This window comes from Meles meles, chromosome 11 (genome assembly GCF_922984935.1).
Source record: "Meles meles chromosome 11, mMelMel3.1 paternal haplotype, whole genome shotgun sequence".
Taxonomy (NCBI): domain Eukaryota; kingdom Metazoa; phylum Chordata; class Mammalia; order Carnivora; family Mustelidae; genus Meles; species Meles meles.
In genome coordinates this window covers 60137080-60162446 of record NC_060076.1, presented here as the reverse complement: position 1 = coordinate 60162446, position 25367 = coordinate 60137080, and the positions used below count along the sequence as shown (strand labels likewise).

General features: G+C 33.1%; 1 protein-coding gene across 48 annotated transcripts in view; it reads right to left on the bottom strand.

The window, feature by feature from the left end:
- PTPRD (protein tyrosine phosphatase receptor type D) overlaps positions 1-25367 on the bottom strand; it is a 2308694-nt gene that overhangs the window by 1225860 nt on the left and 1057467 nt on the right. The gene's annotated exons all lie outside the window — the stretch shown is intronic.

Below are 25367 nucleotides of genomic sequence, written 5' to 3'. Positions count from 1 at the left end.
TAAATAATCTGTATTTTTTATTTATTTTTTTTAAAGATTTTATTTATTTATTTGTCAGAGAGAGAGAGCGAGCACAGGCAGACAGAGTGGCAGGCAGAGGCAGAGAGAGAAGCAGGCTCCCCGCTGAGCAAGGAGCCTGATGTGGGACTCGATCCCAGGACGCTGGGATCATGACCTGAGCCGAAGGCAGCTGCCCAACCAACTTGTTTCTGGGGCCTTGTATTAGATGAATAGATAGTATATAGTTTTATCTTTATTTCTCTGAGAGCTAACAAAACCTGAGTCGATCATAACTTAGATGATGAGTGTGTCAGATTAAATCCAAGCCTCAGAATATGATTCCTGGCAAGAAACTGAGAATTCTCTACTTTACCATCTTGATGATGGGGGAATAAAGCCTTAGATATGCTTAATGCCTTGGAAGGTCTCTCAGCTACCAGAAAAAGCTAAACAAGTAGAACTCTATTCTAACTTCAGATGACATATTCAATTCTACTACAAGAAAAGCAAAAGCTTGAACTAAGATGTACTTGGTGGTTGCACTGGCTACTTACTCGAGTACCTTAGGTAATACACCTAACCTCTCTGAGACTCTGTTCTTCGTCCACAAAATGTTGGCTGAATGATGGTTGTGAGTGTAAGATATGATGTCCATAAGTGAAAGACAGAGTATCCTTCCAGCACAATGTCTGACCTTCACTGCCATTCAGTAAGTGGTCATTAATTCTTCATCATAGTATTTGGGGAAAATAGCATTTTCACAGTCAAATGACATAATACTCAAGTAATGAAAGAGAGTACCTTCTTTCTATTTTCACAACTACAGTGGGGAATGTGGAAAGGGAAAGGTATTTAGTCCATGCCTTAACTAAAATACAATATTTCATTGTTTTCAAAAGAGGGAGGTTACTAATGTATAAAATATCTGTGTTGATTTTCTTCTATCTCTTTTGTTCAGCCTCAGGGGAATCTTACACTGCCCATGCCACTGGCCTCCACCCAATAGTCACCCCACATTTGGGGACCCTCATCTGATCTGGAAAGACACCTCATTTAGACACTACACTAACATAGCTAGAGGGAGAAATAAATAGCAGTACAATATTTGGGGACTCAATAATCTACTTTCTATAATGAATACTAATCATCTAGACAGAATCAAAAGAAAATAGCACATTTGAACAACACTTTAGAGCAAACTGACCTAAGAGATAGGTACAGAATATTCTATCCAATAGAACAAGCATCATACATATTCTTGTTAATTGTGCATTGAACATTCTCCAGGATAGATCATATGTTATACCACAAAACAAGTCTAAACTAATGCATATCTTTTGAATTATATCAAGTACCTTTAGTGAATACAAAGTGTGAAATTAGAAATCAGTAACAGAAGGAAAGCTAAAAATTCACAAATACGTGGAAATTAAATAGCATACTCCTGAACAACCAATGGATCAAAAAGAAATCAAAAGGAAACTTTAGGGACACCTCAGTGGCTCAGTCAGTTAAGCATCTGGCTTAAGCTCAGGTCATGATCCCGGGGGTCCTGAGATCAAGACCATCATCAGGCTTCCTGCTCAATGGGAAGCCTGCTTCTCCCTCTGCCTGCTGTTTGCCCTACTTTGTTCTCTCTCTCTCTCTCTCTCTCTCTGAAAAATAAATAAATAAATAAAACGGAAACTTAAAAAATATATATCTTTAGCCAAATGAAAATGAAAACACAACATGCTAAAACTTATGGGATGTAGCAAAAAGAACACTAAGATGGAAGTTTATAGTAATAAATGCATAAATCAAGAAAAAAGAAATCTCAAAAAACAACTTAATGCCTCAAGGAATGAGAAAAAAAAAAAACTAACTAAACTCAGATTTAAGAGAAGGAAGAAAATAACAAAGATTAGAGCAGAAATAAATGAAATAGAGACAGGAAAACAATAGAAAGTATCTATTTCTTTGAAAAGATAAAATAGAGAAATCCTTAGCTAAACTAACCAAGAAAAAAGGAGAGAAGACTAAAATCAAACTGTGTATGAAAGAGGAGACATCACAACTGGTACCACAGAAATACAAGAGATAGCAATGAAAAATGATATGCCAGAAAATTGGATAATCCAGAAGAAATGGACAACTTGCTAGAAATATATTACTATCAAAACTGAATGATGAAGAAATAGTAAACCTCCACAGACTAATAACGACTGAGGAAATAGAAGCAGTGATAGAAAACCTTCCAACAACAGCAACAAAAGCCCAGTGTCAGATGTTTCACTGATGAATTCTACTAAACATTTAAGGAAGAATTAATGTCAATCCTTCTCAAAGTTTTGCAAAAATTGAAACAGAGGGAATACTCTCAATTCACTCAAGAGGCCAGCATGACCCTCACACCAAAGCCAAATAAAAACACCAAGAAAGAAAACTACAGGCCAATATTCTTGATGAATATAGAGGCAAATCTCAACAAAATTCTAACAAACCAAATTCAACAGCGCATTCAAAGAATCATACACTACAATAAGTTGGGATTCCTCCCTGAGGTGCATCCCTGTTGTGCTTCAACATATATAAAATCAATTAAGGTGATCCCATCACAGTAGTAAAATGAAAAACATTTTTAAATCATATGATTACCTCAATTGATGCTGAAAGATCTATGACAAAATAAAATGTAATTTCATGATTTAAAAACTCCCAATAAGTTGGATATAGAAGGAATGTGCCTCATCATAATAAAGGCCTTGTGATAAACCACAGATAATAACATACTCAAGAGTGACAGGACATACTCAAGAGTGACAGGTTAATGGAATTTTTTTCCCCTAAGATCACAAACAAGACATGGGTGCCCAGTCTCACTACTCCTATTCACTATAGTGAATAGTACAGATGTCCTAGCTAGAGCAACCAGGCCAGAAGAAGAAATAAAAGACCTTCAAATTTGACCAAAAAAAAAAAAAAAAGAAAGAAAGAAAGAAAAAAAGTAACATTGTTTCATTTGCTGATAATTGGCTTATAGGAAAATTCTAAAAAATACTTTCCAAAAACTGTTAAAACTAATAAATGAATTCAGTAAAGTAACAAGATATAAGGTCAACATACAGAAATCAATTGTACTTCTATCCACTAACAAAGAACTACCTGAAAAAAAGAGAAGAAAATCCATTCACAACATCAAAAATAGTAAAGTTACTTTAAAAAATTTAACCGGAGAGATAAAAGTCTGTGCCCTTAAAATCGCAAGACACTGATAAAAGAAATAGAAGAAAACATAAAATTGGAAAGATAACCCATGTTCATGTATTAAAATAATTATTAATCTAAAATGTGATAGCCAAAGCAATTTGAAGAAAGAACAAAGGTGGAGTCATCACACTTCCTGATTTCAAAGGATACTGTGTAGCTATAGTAATCAAAACAGTTTGGTATTGAAAAATAAACAAACAAACAAACAGTTTGGTACTGGTATAAAAAACACATAGATCAATGGAAGAAAATTGAGATCCCTGAAATAAACCCACACATATATGGTCAACTATTATTTGATAAAGGAGCCAAGAATACTCATTTTGGAAAACATAGTCTCCTCAGTAAATGGCTTTTGGAAAACTGGTATTCACATGAAACTGAATTTTACTTCATTCACAAAATTAACTCAAAATGGATTAACATTTACGTGAAGACTTAAAACCATAACACTTTTAAAAGAAAATGTAGGGGAACTTAGGGGAAAACAATCCTTGATATCAGTCTCTGCAATGATGCATTATATATGACATCAAAATTATAAGCAATAAAAGAAAAAAAAAGTGGGATAATATTAAATTAAAATGCTTCTGCACAACATTCAACAAAATGAAAAGCAACCCATGACAAGGAGAAAATACTTGCACACAGCAGTTAACATCTAAAACATATAAGAAACATTAGGGGTGCCTAGGCGGCTCAGTCAGTTAAGTGTCTGTCTTTGGTTCAGGTCATGATCCTGGAGATTCAGGATCAAGCCATGCATCCTGCTCCATGCTCAGCAGGGAGTCTGCTTCTCCCACTGCCCCTCATCCTGCTCATGCTTTCTTTCACTCTCTCTCTCTCAAATAAATAAAATCTTTAAAAAAAAAAAATATATATATATATATATGAGAAACATTAAATTCAACAGCAAAATACAAATAATCTGATTTAAAATGGGTAAAAGAACCTGAATAGGTCCCCCCTCAAAGAAGATATGCAAATGGCCAACAGGTACATGAAAATGTCCTTATATTACTAAACATCAGGTGAATGCAAATCAAAACCACAATGGTGTATTACCTCATACTTATTAGAATGGCTATTAGAAAGATAAGCCTTAACAAATGTGGCAAGGTGTGGAGAAAAGGGAATCCTTGTGCAATGTTGGTGGGAATGTAATTTGATATAGGTAATATGGAAGACATTATGGAGGCTCCTCAAACTATTAAAAATAGAACTACCATATTATCCAGGATCCACTTGTGGTTATATATCCAAAATAAAATAAAATCAATATCTGAAAGAGATTTCTGCATCCCCATGTTTATTGCAACATTATTTAGAATAGCTATGACATGGAAACAATGTAGTATCTATAAATGGGTGAATGGATAAAGAAAATATACATATATGAATATTATTCACCCATGAAAAGGGAAATCTGTTATTTGTGACAAAATGGATGAACCTGAGGGCATTATGCTTAAGTGAGGTAAGTCAGGAAGAGAGAGACAAATACCATAAAATCTCACTTGCATGTTCAATCTGAAAAAATAAAATGAAACACCCCAAGATAAACTTATAGATAATGGTGGTTACAAGAGGCACAGAGTGAGGGATGGATAGATCTTAAAAGTTCTCACCCTCCCCCCGATATACACAAATTGTAACTATATATGGCAATTCCTGTTAACTAGACTTACCGTGGTAGATCATTTTGCAATATATACAAACATCAAATCATTATGTTTTATACCTGAAACTAATGTAATGTTATATGTCAATTATGTTTCAATAAAAAAAGAACATACAGCAGTTTTTTAAAGTATTAAAGAACAACATATGGTTTTTAAGTTGCTTTTATCTCATTTCTGCTGTTTCCTATTAACTATCTCAACCTTATGTAATCTAATAAAAAGAATTTTAATGAAAACATAATATTCAAAGATTAAAATTTACTAGTATTATTAATAGTCTCATAAACTGGGAAGGATTGCCTAAGTTGGTAACTGTGAGATAAAAGATATTCTGTTAATTTCCCTCTCTCGTTGCCACTCTAACCATACATGTTTAAGCCCACTAAATGATGCCTTGATCTGTTTTGATAGGAATTTATCTGAACTAAAATAATATGCAGTATTTCAAATTTACAATTTTGAAGAGTATGTAGATATAGGGATACATTTATTAAGAGTAAAAATATTGAGTTTAAATTGGGAAGAAATTCTTGTTTTGAATGATGTTATCTGCATGTGAATCTGTACAAGGATTGGACCAAAAAGCATGCAATTTTGTTTATCTCAGTACTTCAGAATCTGCATCCTAGGATGACAGATTTAAGGAGGATTCTTTCCTTTTGTTGTTCTCTTCTTTCCTGAATTTTTTAAACTGGTTCTTAATATTGCAAACTACTTTTGTGAGGATATGAAAACACTTTTAGATAGAAGAAATAAAGAGTATGATTCAACTATCTATAGAAGTCAATAACAAACTATGGGTCTTTCCGTTTTATTTACAATCACTTCTACATTTTTTTCTACCATAATATATTCCCAGAATTGTACTATTATTTATATTTTTGTGTGATTATAAAAACAACCAAATGTCCTTGGTAAAAACAAAAAAAGAAAGGATTAAACTTTGGCCCTGTTTCCTGGGATTTTGAAGACCTATGTTTTGGAGCTACCAAGCATGAACAGAGAAAAATGAGATAAATGAAAATGACCAAATAACTCTCCCTAAACCCCTTCATTGATGGTGTCATCTATAGTAGGAAATGAGCCCTCTGATAGGCCAAACATGTCAGATGGATTTTTAAATATGCTATGATAGACAAAGAATGAATCATTTATTAGCTACGTCCTCATTTGTGACAACTCAAACACTATGCTGTTAGGACCGACTTTTTTTTTTTTTTCCTGCAGATTTTTTTTTTTCTTCCCCAGTGGCTTCATCTTAGGATTTTTGAATTCTTGTCTAAAATGATCATAATTTACTAGTACTTATATTTATAAGTAAATAACACAAATCAAGCTATTTTTCTGTCTTAAAGAATTACTTTTAGAAACCTTGAATTCCAGGAGATGAACATAATCTGCATATGTTAACCTTTTCAAAAACTGTTTTATATATCAAGGCAAATTACAGTAATACAACCATAAGGATCTTATTCATTTGTACAGTGAGTTCAATGTAGTTACTCTTGCACAGCAATTATCAATAGTATGGTGGACAAAATGTTCTATCTCTGTTGCCTTACGACCATGCTTCTTGATTATAGAATTCAAGTGTTTGGAGAATATTTAATTGTTTTCCTGGGATATTAAGATAAATAAACAAGGTGATTCTCCCTGGATATTGATTTAACATAATAATATGTAAACATTATTTTATGCTAAACAAATCCCGGATATTATATGATCTAAATATAGATATATCAAGGATTTAAAGACTAAACACTATAAAATAAAAAATCAGTATGGTTTTAAAAGATTAAACACCCTATTTTATTTTATTTTATGTTTTTAAAGATTTTATTTATTTATTTGAGAGAAAGAGAGAGGGCAAGAGCATGAGAGGGGAAAAAGTCAAGGAGAAGCAGACTCCCCATGGAGCTGGGAGCCTGATGGAAGTCCGGGATCCTGACCTAAGCCGAAGCCAGTTGCTTAACCAACTGAGCATGTAGGTGCCCCTAAACATCCTATTTAAAGAAAGTTTACACTTATAGTAGGTCATTAGTAAATATATTCTACAGATTGTCTCTTATAGTTCAAGTTTTGGGGTAAGGAAACATCTTGACATTTGTGGAAATTTTTGAGAAACACTTTTCTAGGATGCCTTATTTCCTTGTCATGGAAAAAGAAGAAAAAAAAAAAAAAACTCAACTGTTTGCTTGGTTTATGTACACTGACTCTAACACCATCTGTTGCCCAGGCACACACTCTAGCAAACACATAATAACTTGCCTTATGCCAGTTATTACAGACTCAAATACAAAAGCAGCAAGGCCACCAGCTTTATCCTCCAGAAGTGTAAAGTTCAGTGCAGGGAGAAATCATCCAAGTAAATGTAAAGTCGTAAAATAATCACTCTAATAGGAACATGGTCCAAGATTAATGGGTAAATGAAGGAGCAATAGGTCACCTGAGGACTTCAGAAATATTTCACAGAAGAAGTGAAGTATATCACTAAAATATGAAGGGATGATGGAAGAACGACTCCTCTTTAGTCAGGCAAATAAATATACATGAGCTGGTCAGGTACAAGAGAGAATTACAAGTAGGATTGACTGCTGGGGTTGGCACTGCTAAGGGTGTGATTGTTGTGGTGTTGAGAGAACCACATGGGCAAACAGCAGCTAGGAGGTTTAGCTGGTCATTTTCAGTCATCACTTAGTAGGCAATCTACTCAATTTGATTTGTGTATTCCTGGAGACTTTTCATTCTAAAGTGGTGCCACAGTTTATCTGTTTTGTCCTCGGAGAAAATAAAAATTTTAATCTAGGAAGATTGAAGTATACTGACAAAGCATAATTAGCATAACAGATACCACTGCATGGCTGACTAAGAACCATTCCACCTTTCTAAAGTGATTTTTATTTAAGCTCTTTCCTCCTTTGTGCAGCTATGAGCTCTTCAGGAAGCAAGACATATTTTCAGATGCAGAGGGCAAACATGACTGGTCTAAGCATGCTGCAATTGGTTCTTTTAGACTGGGGCATATGACACATTTGATCAATGATATGGGAAGAGATTTTTGCAGCAGGAGGCAGTCAGGTGGGAAGTCTCAAAATAGGTTCCTTAATCTTAAAATACAAAGAAAGAAAGAAGACAAAGTCTCTTTTTCTTTACTGGGTAGCTTATGTCTGGGTGTGAATCCTGAAACTCCGACCAACATCTTTCACTGTGGAAGGAACCTGGCCAAGAACAAGCTTATGGCAAGAGGCAGAGTGCAAAGATGGAAAAACCTAAGTCCTTGGGGCGCCTGGGTGGCTCAGCTCAGGTCATGATCTCAGGGTCCTGGGATCGAGTTCCACATCGGGCTCTCTGCTCAGTGGCGAGCCTGCTTCCCTCTCTCTCTATCTCTGCCTGCCTCTCTGTCTACTTGTGATCTCTCTAGATCAAATAAATAAATAAAATCTTAAAAAAAAAAAAGAAAAAAAGAAAAACCCAAGTCCTTAATGATGTCAATGAATTGCTGAGTTAAGAATTTGTGGAGCTATTACAACTGCTCAATTTTTTATGATGTATGATAAACCCCCTTTTTTTTTTAGAGTTTAAACAGTTAGTTTCCTATTACTTGTAGCCAAAAGCACTGCCCCCCAAACTATACAATAAGAATAACTAAATGTAAAGCTTGAAATGGTTAAAAATTTGCAGTGCTCCTCTACCTTGGCTGATAGTTGAACAAGGGGAGGACCTAAGACAATAAATGATTTGTGTTATTTCATTCAATTAATTATAAGCAGAATCAGGCTTCCTAAGGTCCACAAATACTCTGCTAACCTATACTTCAATTTTATTTCAAAAATAGTACTCTTTCATTTGTATAAAATCATCCAGCAGAGTGTGGTATGTAATAACTAAGTGCTCAGTAATTACTGATGAGTCCCTTACTAACTACGAGTCTTTATTTTCAGCTTTGTCCAAGAGTTTTGACATTAACCATCGAATTATGACAATGAGGATGATATGTACTACTTAGATTAAACTCAGTGGGTCACACCTTCATATTCTTCTACTTTCTTTGCTCTGTGACCTTATACACACTTTCTCTAACACCACTGAATGTTCTGTCCTTTAACCCAGTGATTGCGACTTTTTTTAAAGTAAGCTCTTCCGAACAGTCAATTTCCTGCAGGCATGCCCTACTGCTGAAGAGTTCTCCAACATTAACAAGACGCCTATGTCATACAAATATTTCATGTGTTTTGTTGAATTAATGGACAATAGAAAATGTGTATCTAGAACAGGGATATGTGAACAAAAGAGAGAAAAAGACAAACACGCTGGGGAATGTTACTCGGGAAAATGAATTCTTCCAATTTTCTCATTTTGTGAGGTACCAAGTTTAAAGTAAATCCTCTTTCTCAATTTTACTCTGCCTTGTCTTCATCTTCATCAAATAAATATACATAAATAAATAAATACAAAACTTGATCTGTGTGAAGTCATATAACACCTTAGTGATTTTTAGAATATATTAGTATTACGAAATTGAAACCATTAATTGAATGACACAATAATTTCTATAGAGCAAAGGGAAAAAAAGTGTTTAAAAGAAGAAACTGGTTCACAAAGTAAGATTACTTTAAAAAATACATTTGAGTTTCAAGTTTAAAAAAGGCCGTCACCAGAGATTGGTATAAAGTGATAACAGTGGCAGTTTATTAATAATCTGTCATGTAAAGCTGACATATTATAAGCTGAATTCTGCTCAGCTTTACAATGAAATCCCATCCATTTTATTACTACCAGAATTAAATATGTTCTGTTGCAAGGCTTTAGTAAGCTTAAATATGATTTAAAGCTCTTTTCTTCAATACCTTTACTGCTTTTCCTACTACCTCATTATCAACAAGTCAAATCGACAAAAGTCTAATCTTGATTTTCCTGGATATCCATGGTATACCAAACAGGGAGCAAGATAAAATGCAGATGTTTATAGAGGTTGATAAGTTTGCCTTTAGACAAATGGAAAAGTCTTAGCAAATAAATTACTTGTTTCTGACATGTTGGGAGCAGGAGAAGGCTAGACTTAGTGTGGAAATAATATAGGCTAAGTATTAAAAGTTAAGCCCAGAAAATTCACAGATGGATAATTTATTAATCAGAGTTGGGTGTGAGCTAGCCAGATAGAAACAATCTATTCAAAGGTGTAAGGAAGTGCTAGTCCGTATGTACTCAGACTAAAGGATTTAGATGAGGTATTTTATAAGCAAACATCAATGAACCAGATTTTCATAAATAGTAATTGGAGTTGAACTTCATTTTTTTCTATGTATTGCTCAATTTGGCTATGCAGGATTACATCACCACCAGTTACCTAACACATTTTACATGACCTCTAGTTGGTCTCAGGCTTCCAAATGTGTGCTATGAGAATTTGAGGGAAGATGGGCTAAAAGGCATATGAGCTACTCCAGCTGTAGAAAGATTAAAAATTGATACACAATTAAACAAATGGCCTGAGCTCAGAGATTTTGATGTAAGATTTGGCATGGCAATCAGTAAAGAAATAGGTAACACTTTGTACTATAAATATATTGTTAGAGTACTAGTTTTCATCCATCAGATAGTTAAAAGTATTCTTATTACTAAATCTCAAGGCCATGATCTCAGATTCACTTTTCTTTATTCCATGATTAAAACCTTTTTCGAATGATACTTGAGAATGTTTGTTTTTAAAATTTCACATTTAAAATATAAATGCTCTGAAAGATATCAAACTTAAATCACTTTCTATTTTAAATGAATTAATTAATCATCAGGTACCAATATTTTAACACCTACTAGCAGATAAGATTGCATGAGAGGAGGGAAGGGGGAAAGGGGGATAATAGGAAATAAGTATATTACCCAAGATAAAATTTTACCATGGATAATAGAAATGAAAGAGAATGTGTGTGTGTTTCTCATTCATTGGAGAAAACATTATACAATAGTACTCATTAATAAATTTCTAAAGAGAAGAACTTTAGAAGTTCAAAAGAAGAGAAGTAGAAGAGTACAAGCCTCAGTTTTCCCCATTCTAAATTCAGGTAATGGGAACTGACAGTTTTTAAACTTTCATAATTCAAGAAGAGACAATTTTAATGGAATTTCCATAAACTAATTGACTCATGATAATTAGCTAGGTGGTTAAAAGTTACTCACAATGTGAATATAAATGGAAATTTTGATCAACATAAAAGTGTCTTTTCTATAAAAAATTCCTAAGATCAAGGTGAGCACTTTCTGTGGAGCTGGATTTATTGGTAGTGTGTATGCTTAAAGTGTTAAAGAAAAGTACATAGCCTTGGATTTAGGAAAACCTTCTGGGAGAATTCACAGCATAATGAAGATTGTAAACAAATCTATAGCCATTAGCTTCCAGGGGCTGGAGTGTTGTGGTATGTTTGTGTATACATATGACCAATGGGTTACAAGGATAGTACCCACTCCCCACTTTCTTGGTCCTTAACATACTACTAGCACTTGCCTTTTAGGAAGGTAACACATACAAAAACTCATTAGCTTTTCCCTGAGTTGCTGCTTAAATGATTTCTTTTTTTCCTGTCTCACTCAGCCCCTCAGTTTCATTTGGTATAGTGAAAATAACATGAGTTTGAGGGCTATCTTGCTGGTAACATATGGAAAAGTCATGGGTATCTTAGAGTCACAGACTTTCATTCTATGAGATGGAGGTAGTAATGACTCTCACAGAAACTTTATGAAGATTAAATAAAATAGAAACTGATTTATTTTAACTAAGTATTTTAATATGAGTCCCTTTGTCCTCCTTATTACTGCCCCTTTTTCACATTTTTAATTCCTTGTTTTCTCCCTATTGTGCTTTCCTATAAAAATATACTCTGGGGATAAAAATACATTATATGTTTATTAAAAAAAAAAAAATTGGAAGGGGAGGCGAACCATAAGAGACTATGGACTCTGAAAAACAACCTGAGGGTTTTGAAGGGTCAGGGGTGGGAGGTTGGGGGAACAGGTGGTGGGTAATGGGGAGGGCACGTTTTGCATGGAGCACTGGGTGTTGTGCAAAAACAATGAATACTGTTACGCTGAAAAAATAAATAAAATGGAAAAAAAAATATATATACTCTGCTCTTCATTCCTTTCCAAAACAATTTCCCAAAAGGAGTTCTAAAAACAACCTGTGTCAGAATCACCTTGGGATGCTTGATGAAAATGTCACTTCCCAGGCTTTACTCCAGATCTTACCAAATCAGACACCCTGGATGGCATGAATACCCGAAAATGTGTGTTTTAACAAGCTTGCTCTGAGAAATGTGCACACTAAATTTGCATACAATTGATTTAAGCCATTATGCTTACACAATGGTTTTAAATGTCTTCTATTATGTTCTAACACCTCTTCTCTGGTGAATCTTAATCACAGTTGGCAGGCTGACTTCTAAATTTAACATAAGAAAAACGAAAAGTGGGAAATGGAATTAATTGCTCTTCACAACAACTTAGCCTGGGCAGAGATGGTAGTGAGAGTACTATATCCGTTCAAGTACTCACCTGCAACTTATGGTTGACTCTGCCTTTTGTGATTTTTTTTTTTACTTATATTCTGAATTCCTTGTATTCCTTTTCACTAAATACTAATAAACGTATTGGTTATTCATCTTTTCTTTTCTTTTTACATCCTAATGTTAAAAGAAAAAAAATCTAAATATATTGCAGAAATTATAAAGGACAATGTTTATGGGTAAGAAGACAATTTTGTCACTCTTCTCTGAAAATTTGAGCATTTAAGCAATGTCACCAGTAAATTAATAAAGTAAATATTTTTATATTTCTTTGAATTTGTAAAAGATCTTCCTGAATACTTATCATTGTTAATTTTTTTAAAGATTTTATTTATTTATTTGACTGATGGAGATCACAAGTATGCAGAGAGGCAGGCAGAGAGAGGCGGGGGGGGGGTGGGTTGGGGGTGGGGGGGTGGGGAAGCAGTCTCCCTGCTGAGCAGAGAGCCCGATGTGGGGCTCTATCCCAGTACCCTGGGATCATGCCCTGAGCTGAAGGCAGAGGCTTTAACCCACTGATTCACCCAGGTGCCCCTTGTCATTGTTAATTTTTAAAGATGAGATAAAACAGCTTAATATAGTAGAATTAATACAGCATACATTTGATGTAAGAGCCACTCATTTCAAACCACAAGTTCAATTATTAATTTTTTAAGATTTTATTTATTTATTTGAGAGAGAGGGTGAGAAAGAGAGCAAGACAGGGGAGAAGGTCAGAGGGAGAAGCAGACTCCCCATAGACCTGAGAGCCCAATGTGGGGCTCGATTCCAGGACTCTGGCATCATGACCTGAGCTGAAGGCAGTTGCTTAACCAACTGAGCCACCCAGGCACCTCTCAAGTTCAATTATTAGTGGATGAAAACACATGGATATACTGAGTCTAGTTCCATAAGGATAAATTTTTAAGATTGTGTCAGAATATTGTTTGGGTCTTCAGTTACATAATTATTTTCTCTAGGAAGCTCATAGAACTTAGAATGAATGAGTGAAATGCACTTGGCTAAGCAGTATTTTAAAATAATTTTAGTTTCAGTTAAACTCACTGATGCTGACCACAAAAAAGTATTTTACCTGTTAACTTTCTAGATTGCTCCTCTCAGAAAATGTTATATAACCTTGATTTTTTTTGATAAGTGGACAGTAACATGTTTTAGTAACAGAATAAATAATTATGTTTCTTTAAAATGTAGTTCTAGGGAGTAATAATGATTATATTAAACTAGGCCATTCCTGGATTAAAAATGAAGGTTAAAGGCAAACCATAAAAAGGTCTTGAACTGTTCTTATTATTCTGGTATTGCATCTACCAAAATGCACTAAATATCATTAGTACTGTGCTTTTTGATTAGAAATGTGGTCTGTCAGCATCAAATAGCAAAACCTACACTATTCCAAAACTGGACAGGCAATTACTGGCATCCTCCTTCACTGTGTGTCTGCTTTATTTTCTGATGATTTGGTTCCAAATGTAATTTCTCCTTTGAACTCTTTCATATTTTTAAATTATAGAGCTAAAAATCTTTTCAGATTTCTTTTCTGATATAATTATACTATTTAAGGCCCAAATTTAAAACTATGTTATCTGTCAGTTAACATTGAAATTAGCACATCAGAAGCTCTTAAAAAGAATTCAAGCATTTTCTCGTTGTTTTTAGTGCTACTTTTACTTAATGCAAAACCATGTAGGTGACATTTTCTTCAAATTATTTTGGCTTGGTACATGGTACTTAAGAAAGTATTTATATATGTATTATTGTTGTTACTATTATTAGCAGCCAAGAGATAGAATACTCATGTAAATAATCTTTATTACACAACTACAAAACTAACCTCATAATCACAAACATTCATATAGGCAATAGGTCAGTTGTCAAAACACTCATTTAAGAAAAGATCTCAATATGATAAATGAATTGCTAAGACTGCAATAACTTTCTCTTGGCCAAATTCAATGTCTTTTCCTGCTGTTATGATTGTTGTGAGTATAATTTGTGATGCACTCAGGAGTCATTTAAGATTATTATAACCCTCTTGGTTGATAAAGAGGGTAAACCAGGATTTGAACACAGACCCCGTGGACTGAGAAACCACTTTTTTTTCCTTTTTATTTCTCTGATATTGTGCTCTTCTATTTCTCCTACAGTGTTTAAGATTTATGAAATTTCTTCATTCTATAATGATTTTAAGGACACTAGTCTGGCTCAGTCAGTAGAGTATGCGACTCTTGATCTTGGAGTCATGAGTTTGAGCCCCATGTTGGATGCAGAGAATATTTAAAAATAAGATAATAAAATAAAATAAAATAAAATAAAAATAATGATAGTTATTCATTGACATGATTCCAAACACCACACTCAAAGTAATGCATATATTTAGTTCTGTACACCAAGGCATACTTGTACATGTCTAAGAATGTCCCTTTGACTCTGGCAATAATTCTCAACACAGAAACATTCTCACTTACTACCATGCACTTTCATTGCTTTGATGTATGTGATTCTAATTATTTTAGATATCTAATGTACATATAAATGCAGATGTATTTATATTAATAGGGATACCCTATTAATTATTATTCTTTCCAGTTACTTATGTCATGAAAGCTCTGATTCACCGGGCTAACTTCTGTAAGTTTATTCCATTCTCCCTAAAATGAGAAAAGAGGTTTTCCGATTGTTTTTTCATCAATAAATTATACAAACATATTGTAAACACCGATATACTGCAAAACACTTGGTAAACCTTCCTAACAAATTCATCCTGACCTTGTTTGCCCAATGTTCCATAAAGAAAATGGCCAAGGTGAAGGGAACATACAATTGTAGCCATTTTTGTATTTGTTTCCTTTGCTATCATCCCATCTCCTTGGCTTTTACTGGGAGCCTAAGTAGCTGTCACCACCAGCACTGTGCAACACTTCTCTTGAGGCTATAAACACTGTAGCTTTTCTCACACAACAAAAGGAAATCCTTTGAAGTCTAAAACATGAAGTTTTCCCAAAGTAACTAGAAAAAAGGTAAGAAAGCCCTAAACCAGAAGTAATTGGGTTTATAGAATACAGAATCCTAAACTATCGGCTACCACAGACTGGCTACACTGTCCCCCTTATGTCACTATCATACTTTCTCCCATCTCCTTTAGGGGGAAATGTTCTAAGTGTAACTGCTGTCTTTGAAGAAAACAGATGATGTTTTATCCATGCATAGGATAAAAGAAATCTTTCTTCTTTGGGAGAAGCAGTGATATATTGTCAAAAGTCTCTGATGCTTCAGCATTTACTCAGAAGCCTCTCTTCTATTTTTATGTAAACAAATATATAATCAAAAAATTCCGGAACTCAAAAAACCTTAGAAGTCGTGTTGTCCCACTATCACATATTATAAATGATAAAATGAAGGCCAAAATGCTATGCTCCTAGAAAATCTTATTAGATGAAAACATTCCCCTTATCTGCCTTCACTATCTAGAAAACCTCACATTCTTTCTATCAGATCTAGCTCAAATTTTACATTTGTGAGGTAGGATACCTTCACAGACTCCTGTAGGAATTTATTCTTATTCTAGCCTCTCCTATAACATTTATTTCATATCCTTCTAATAGGATCTATCATCTCTTGTAAACCTTTCTCAGGCTGTGAAGACTTGAGCAAGTTTTGTATCTTCTTTGAATCTCAGTTTTATTGGAAAAAGCAACAATCCCTTTCTCTCTCAAGGATATTGAAACAATTAAAAGAAATAACCATTATAAATGATTTAGCACGTTTCCTGGCACACCGTGCATGTTCAAAAATTCTTATTGTTGTTGGGCTAATTTAATTCATGTATCCACACAACCTTCCCTTTCACTAGTTGGGGAGTTCCAAAAAGAGCTCTAATTCAGCCAGTAGCTAGTGACTAGCACTGGGTTTTGCACACTTTACCTTTAAGAAGTCTGTGTTGAACATGTTAAGGAGTGAATAGTCTCACATGCTTGGTCCCTGGTAAAATCCCTTCTCCATCATGCATCCTTCAGACTAGGTACAATCCCTAAATCAAAATTATTTCCAGAAGTTTTAAAATAAAACACTGGATAAGCCAGTGTTTTTGTTATGTGTGTCCTTAGCAAAGTCAGGATTTTTTGTTTTACTTAAGAAATTTCATACCAGGTATAATAATTGTGTCCTTCTATGATTTCTCCAGAAGAAAATGTAGTCCCACCCAAATATATTGGATTTTATCCTTAATTTATATTCAACCTTTTCCTGATGCTGTAGTTTGACCTGAAAATTTTGAAGTTATATCTCTATTTCATGCGTGGGCAAATGCTCTAGCAATAGTACTCAAAACAATTTTGCATGATAAGCTTTTTATATAACATTTTACCTGTCATGCTTGAAATTTACATTAGAAGAACAATTGACTTCCTTACTTAATGATACTTTTAAGGAACTATGAAAATTCATGAATAAAATTATATTTTATGAGTAATTTGAAATGAAGAATCTTACTTTAATGATTCACTTGATAGATAAATGCATACTTAAATATAATAAATAAATATATATGTGTTATAATTATTTTCAATTTTGAAAAAAAATCTATGAAGTGAGAAAAAAAATCAATGTTCACAATGATAAACATGTTTACTCTGCTACTGGAAAAAGACTTATTGTAAAATTATGATGCTATAGGAAACCCATCTCTATCACAAATTTATATCCAGGTAGTCCTACAGATTCTGTAAACATGGGGAAGCACTGCTATTAATAGGAGATGTGTTAGAACCTCTTTAGGTTAGAAACAAACCTTGCAAAGATTTTTGCTTGATTATAAATGTTATCATTTATAGTAAGAGAGAATAAACTCGAATATCTTACTTCTTGGCTTCAGAGACTTATCAAAATAAAAAAGACCCTCTTAGCTAATATATTTCATACAAAACTTTTGGGGAAAGAATCTACCTTACTTAAGTTCATTTTATAGATTTTATAGCAGGGGGCAAAAAGCTAATTTTAAAGATCTACTTTTGGAAAAGAAAATTAGCATTGCCCTTAAATTACAGATGTTCATAGCTTATGATTTCTCTATTAATTCAGATATTATTGAATGGTGTTTTGATAATTTGGAGGAAAGGGTGGTGAGGAGGTGGGTTCCATTTATGCTGGTTCAAAATATTTATGGTATCTGTATTTTATCTCTCCCTCTTCCTTTCTCTCTTTCTCTCTCTTTCTCTCTTTCTCTCACATACACACACACACACACACACACACACACACACACACACACACACCATCCTATCAATATATATATCCAGCACAATAGAAGTATCGACAGAATAATAATTACTGTATCTTTTAAAAGTTGACATACAGTTTTCAGTAATAGATTTCCTCTACCTCCTCAGACTTTCCCCACCCACCATCTTGTTCCATTCCCTTTTATGATGGCGCAGATTATTGTCCATCTCAGGGCACTTGGCAAGAATGTCAGCTAGCCAACAGAAATGCTATGCCGAGTTTTTACTGATACTGCTGTGATTTCTTACAACACTTCACTTATGAGCTATAATACTCCTTACTTTAAGTAGATAATAGAGATTTATCAATTTAACTTAAAATATATATTTACCTCTCTGAATACAACCAAATAAATAAAACACCTTTACTTTTAAGTCTATTTTAAGATAACAAGTATTCTTATCTTTCCTTTTAGCCCACAAGATTGGAATAAGATGTCATAGTTGAGATGAATGCATATTTTGAAGTTTTTTTATTAAAGATAGTATATTTGCATTTTATAATAATTATTCATTGAAATAAACTCACTATCCAGTGAATGATTATAACAAATGACAATGGATTTCAAATAAGTATGCTTAGCTTATTTATTTGAATCTGAAATTTATTTGTGGAACATAAGGAATCGCATGGAGGACATTAGGAGAAAGAAGGAAAAATGAAGGTGGGGAAATCAGAGGGGGAGACAAACCATGAAAGACTATGGACTCCGGGAAACAAACTGAAGGTTTTAGAGGGTGGGTGGAGTTGGGAAATGGGTGAGTCTGATAGTGGGTATTAAGGAGGGCATGTATTGCATAAAGAACTGGGTATCATATTCAAACAATGAATCCTGGAACACTACAGCAAAAACCAATGATGTATAGCGACTAACATAACATAATAAAGAAATTCAACACAGATTTTCTTGATTTATGATGAGGTTATATCTTGATTAACCCATCATAAATTGAACATATCGTGAGTTGAAATGCACTTAGTACACCTAACCTACTGACCATCATAACTTAGTTTAGCCCACTTTAAATGTGCTCAGAACACTTACATTAGCCTGCAGTTGGACAAAATCCTTTAATAATGTTGAATATCTCTTGTAATTTATTGAATAGTGTACTGAGAGTGAGAAAGAATGGTTGTGTGGCTACAGAATTGTTGTGAGTGTTTTGGTTGTTTACCCTTTTCATGGCATTACTGACCAGTAGCTGTGGCTCACCACCGCTGCCTGGGTTGTGGAAGAGAATTGTGTTACATATTTCTAGCCTGGGGAAAGATTCAAATTCAAAATTTGTTGAAGTATGGTTCCTACTCAGTGTGTATAGCGTTCACACCATTATAAGTAGGGGATCATTTGTACATATAATTAATTTATAAAATTTCCGAGGTGATTAAGGTTTTAATTTTACCATATCATTATCCTTCTTTTACAGACATAAATTATGCTTATTATGTATAAAAACGAGCTCTTTGAATGAGAAGTCATATGCTTAAATGCCAAATTTTTCTGCATTTATTAATCATGGCTAAACATCATATGCTGTTCTTAGGATTATAATTATGGATATGTTGGGCTAAAATGGAGTGGGACGGTCTGGAGTAAATGCTAAAAAATTCTGAGGTCAAGATTTCAGGTAAAATGTGTGAAAATACAGGTCAGTTTATGATAGTGTGTATAGATATAAATTATGATATACTTATGCCATTAAATAAATAAATAATTTATTTATTATTAAATAAATGAAATGAAGCATCAGGGACCACATGCTACAAACACAATTGCAAGACAATCAGCTGTCCCTACCTTCACAGACAAACAGATGTAAGGAATGACAGGAAAGCTTTTGTTCCAATGTTTTCAACTTTTGCCAAAGAGGCAGATACAAATGTACAGAAACCTCTTTGCAAGTTAATGAGGGAAAATGCTCCATTTTCATCTCTTCTCTATCAGATTCCCTCAAGTTTAGAGATGTGATTTTCCAGGGAATATAATGATGATGACAGAAGTTTATAGAGATCTTTCAGTTTCCACTTACTCTAGTGAATTCCTCCTTCCATGCTGTTCTGACTTGTACTTATATTCAGCTGTGCGAGGACGTGTTAAAGTTAGAAATTCTTTGCTCAATAAAATAACCTTTCCTATTCTTTCCCCCAACTTGTTTCTTTAAAGAATCCCAGCCATTGCTACTCCTTTCCATTTATCACTGTCCTGATCACACTGTAGATTTATTTTATAATCCCAAATATTGTTGAAGTCTGTTGTTTTAAATATATATTTAATCTCAACCTTATCCCATAAAATGCTTAGGCCCCAATGTTTACCATATGTCTTTGCAGTGTCATTCATACATACTCCTACACGCATCAACCCAGAAAAATTATCTAGAATAGTCTGGGTTGCTAGACCAATGAGTTGAATAAATCCTCAGAATGTCCAGTATTAAATCCTTATTCCTTAATTCTAGTTTAATTTCATCTAAAGTAACATAAATATCAAACTCTGAGTTGAATAAGATAGGATAATAGATTAGCAATCCCAAATGGAGTTATTGATTCTTTTGATAGAGCCTGTCTCCCAATTTCATCTTGACCAACTTAGTTGTGAATTGTTTTGTTATACAACTGATTGCTCTAACCTAGGACTCATGCTTGTTGTCTCTTTTTCTCTTACTCTCTACATCCAATAAGTAATTAATTCCTTTGTGTTCTGCCCCCAATAGAATGCAAATCCATCTCAGTGATCCCATTCTGATCTAGGAGATCACATCTTTCTCTCTCAGAAATCTTCAAGTGTCTCCTCCTAAATGATCTTCCTAGTTCTAGACTTCCTTCCCACTAATTCATTCTCCACAAAACACTTATCTTAAAACATAAATGGAATTACCACACACTTTTATTTAAAAGCACTTGATGGCTTCCAATTGCATTTACAATGAGATCAAATATACTTGTCATGGACTACAAAGCTTACCTCATTCCAAGCCCCTCTCCTTGTTTACTTATTGTGCTCCAGCTACACTAACATTCATTTATTTTCTTGAACATTCCAAGCGTCTCTTTAACCCAGAGCTAAGAAATCCCATTATAGCCCCTTCCTTTCTCCAATTCTTCATGTGGTGAACTCATCTTTCATTTAAAATTATTAGCTTAAATACCAATGCCTGTCCTCATTATTCTATATTTGAGAGTATTTGTCTTCAGGACATTTATCGAAGTTGAGATTTATTTTTCATGTTTAATTCTTTTTTTTTCCCCATTAAGCTATGAAATCAATAAGATAAAAACTTTGTCAGCTCTGCCATTTTGACATGAGTTAGCCATTTTCCTAGCACATAGTAAGTTCTTCATAAGTTAATGGAAAGAGAGAGAAAAAAGAGGGAGGAGAAGGAAGAGAAGAGAAAAGAATGGTTGGAAAAGGAATGTGTGGAGAAACAAATGTTTGATTTAGTAAAAACAAAACAAAACAAAAACAAAAACAACCCACTAATCTGTTTAGCTCATACACAATTGGTTTTTCTATATAGCAAAAATTTAGAAAGCATCTGCTACTGTGAGATACTGCCAGGACCTGGAAAATAGTTTTATTTTTCAGGGGGACCCTAGTATTACTTTAACAGTTAAACAAAATGTATCATTAAATAGGTCAACAAAAAAGAAAAAAAAATAGAGTATTTTGTGCATCTAATCATGTTATTTTCAAGTTCAATCTTCATTTATGTTACCAAAATTTAGCTATATAATTTTTTCTGATTCTATCTCTTTTTTTGGCCTTTTTAATAAGTGCTCATGCTCTCAGATTATAATTTTATTGCATTATTCAGTCTTTTAATTTTGGGTTCAAACTGTGCATAATAAAACAGTCTACATTTTTATAACTCTTCAATTTGTACATTTTCCTTCATGCAGCACATTAATTACATGTCTTTGAACTTTATTTGTCCCCAAACTCTGTCATCTCTGTGAAAATGAAGTCAAGTATATTTAACTGGCATCAATTACTTTTATCTGTGATATGTCTCAAGTGCATTTTTTTCCCTTTACCTATCATTTACCACGAGGGACGCCTTCAAATATTAAATCATGAAGTTTTTGTGTAAACTATGTGTATTTTCACAGATAAACTCATTAATAAACTTGTTATTTAGCTATTTGAAATGTTTAGTGAAGGATCAGACATATTAATGCTACATAAAGTCTTTGTACCAATCTTCAAGATACCTTTCTGTGTTTTTACCGCTGCTCTTCCTGCTCTAATTGCCCCACAAAGATGAGTAATTTAGTAAAAGTGAAAATCACTTAATTAGCTTTTAATTAGTACATGCTTCATATTTCATCATCTTTGGCTACCTAAAACAGACAAGGAAGCCCAAAAGAAAAAAATGAAGCTCTCTTTCTTTTTTTAAACAGTTCTGATACAAACTCCATGCTCTCCAAATTTATGAAAATAAATTAAATACTATCTTTAGCTTCAAGGATTTTTAACCCATGAACCCTACATTCTTATAGTATAAGTATAGTATTATAAAGATTTAAAAATAATAACTAATTGTTAAAAACAACTTATTATGTGGTTTGCTTTTGTACTTCTATTGTTTGAGTTAGAAGTTGCTCCAAAGTTAATGAAATAGCTTGTATTATGGACCCAGAGATTTAAAAAGAAATGGCCAAAATTGGATATATCAATATGAAATTATTGAACTTTCTGTTTTAAGTAATTATTTAATTCCATTATGTTTCATTACATCTCTTGAGTATTTCAACTGTTCTGAAGACAATTGAAAGTATTTAAATAAAGATGAATACTTCAAGAGAAAAACAAATGCAATTCAAAATCATGCATAATAGGACAATACAATCTGTGGCAAACATATACAGATTTGCATAATTGACTCAGAATTTTAAGGAAGACATAATAGTGATTTTTATCAAACACAAAATGGGTATGTGATGCACTTCTGTGTTTGTCATGAAAATGTTATACTTTTATATATATATAAATATATAAAATATATATAAAATATATATATTTTATATATATAATATATCTTTATTAAATCTCAAAACAAATAAAATTTCAATGTAGTACATACAATAGTATTCTGTAGCTAATCCTTCTGGCCGTATTTACCATGGTTGTTATGTGTTTATGCAATTTATTAATACAATATTTTGGAGACAACTAAATACATTTTAATAATTTTATTTGAATACTAAACAGACTAATTTCTGAGTTTTTTTTAATGATTCTGTAGATTATTTTGTAGACTTTGCTTCACTTAATATATGCTGGAAATAAGTTTTCATAGTACCCTAAGGGTTAAAGTCAAATATTAATTTTGTTATGCTGCTGAATATTTATTTCAAAATTGTAACTGATTATGTGTCACACACAGTAGACAATATGTAAATACATACCTAAATATTATAAAAACCTACAAATTGCTTATAAATAGCAACATTAAATTATTAAACAAATACCAACATCTTTACATTTGTTTAGGACTATTCCAATAAGAGTTAAAATACACACAGAGCAATTACTATTCTATGAGAAGCTATCCAGAAAACTATTTTAGCATATGTGCTGCCAGAGCAAGCACCAGAAGACTATTTTAAACATACAAGATAGTAGCACTATCCTTACAATTTAACAACAGAATAATATCCTTAAAACCTGGAAATTATTAGATGTAAAAGTTTAAATAATAAAGCATTTAGAGAAACTGTAAGAAAATATCTTAGCAACCACGGCAAAGGCAGATATTCCTCTTTTTTTAACATTTCTTAACTAGGTCACAAAAAAGCCCTAATCACATAAGAAATAAACCTAATTGAGAATTTCTGTTCACCGAAAGACACCACTAGGAGAGTACTAAGATAATCCTCCACGTGCTTTATTATAAAATATAAATATCCAGTGGTACACCAGAGCATGTTTAACAACTGACTTTCCGTTTTTTAGTGTTTGCCAGTGTGTGTGGTATAAAAATTTCTACCATGGCAGATTTTCAAACTACCGAGCAGCTCTCAAAATTCCTGACACTTTAATGGTTCAGTCTTGTGAATCGGTTTGAGCTAGCTCCATCACAGAGGATTCAATACCCATTACACACAAAATGAAAAAGGATACACAGTATAGTAGAAAAAGGGCAAGTCTTAACGCTTCAAAAAGGAGAATATTCATATGACAAATAATCATCACAAATAGGATAATCATAAAAGTGCCATCAATCTTCAAGGTATTCAAATTGAAATATTTCTATTTTACATTTCTATAAACACATCAATTTGGCTAAAAGAGAAGGATAAAAAATTCTACAATGTTAGTGAATATATAGAGCAACAGAAATCTCACATCCTGATCCCAAAAATCAATACAATCACGTTGGTAAACTTTCAGTCTCTACTAAAGTAGAACATATGCATATCCTATATATCCAACAAAATACATGCATGTATTTCCTAAAAGACATGTTCCAGATGTCCACATAACCACTATTCATAAGAACCAAAGACTGGAAGCTACCTGAATGCTTATAAATGGGAGAGAGGATCATAATTTGGTACATCCACACAGCTGAATACTAAGCAGCAATGAAAATAAGTGATTAATCACTGCATAAAATCTTACAAATGTAAATAAGCAAAAGAGGCAAAGTAGTAACTACTGTATGACTTCATTTGTAGGATGTAAAACGGAATAATCTATCCTTCTAGAAGTCAATATAGTGCTTATTTTCCATGGATATAATTACCAAAAGAGTACTATGCAATGGGTTTCAAAGTACACTAATGTTCTTTTTTTTTTTCTTAAATGTGAGAGTTGGTTTTATGGGTGGGTGTGTGTTTATTTCGTTAAAATTTACTGAAACTGTAAACTTAAGATATGAGCAAGATTAGAGATGATAAATAATGATAAGTGTAATTTTTAAAAGTATTTTGACACATCATTTACCCGAAAATATAAAATGTATGACACAATTGCCCATATTATCTGCATTTTATTTTTATCAGTTGAAAGCTAAATCTTTATTATGTTTACTATTAAAGAAGAGATAAACTGAAAATTATCTTACTAGAACAACAAAAGTGAAATTGTTTACTCAACATTCTGTAGTAATTAATTATAAGTGGAATCCAGATTCACATGTGTAATTGAGTACATTAACCAAAGAAACTGACAAATTAATAAGGCCTGTAAGATCACCTTAGAAGCCACTGATTTCTTCTTATCATTTCCTTTTCTATAGTTACATATTTCACATTCAACTTTCTAAAGCTCCAATATCAAGCTTTCATAGAGGAATCTAATTTTGATAAGTCTTGACAGGTGATGAAATAAGTTTTCCTTTCAATAACTCATTGCCTCTATTCATTGCCATCAAATGGACCTCATTACAAAAAGTTTTAATATATAAAATTGTCATTCATGTCCAAAGAACTTTTTCAGTAGTATAAATCTTACCTTTCTGAACAATGCCTTCAAATTCTCTTAGAGCCTATCAAAGACTATTTCAAATGATCGTTATTATAATCTACCCAAGAACATAAACATTAAATAGAAAACACCACAGAGTTTCTTCAACATTTATGTAAAAGTATGGTA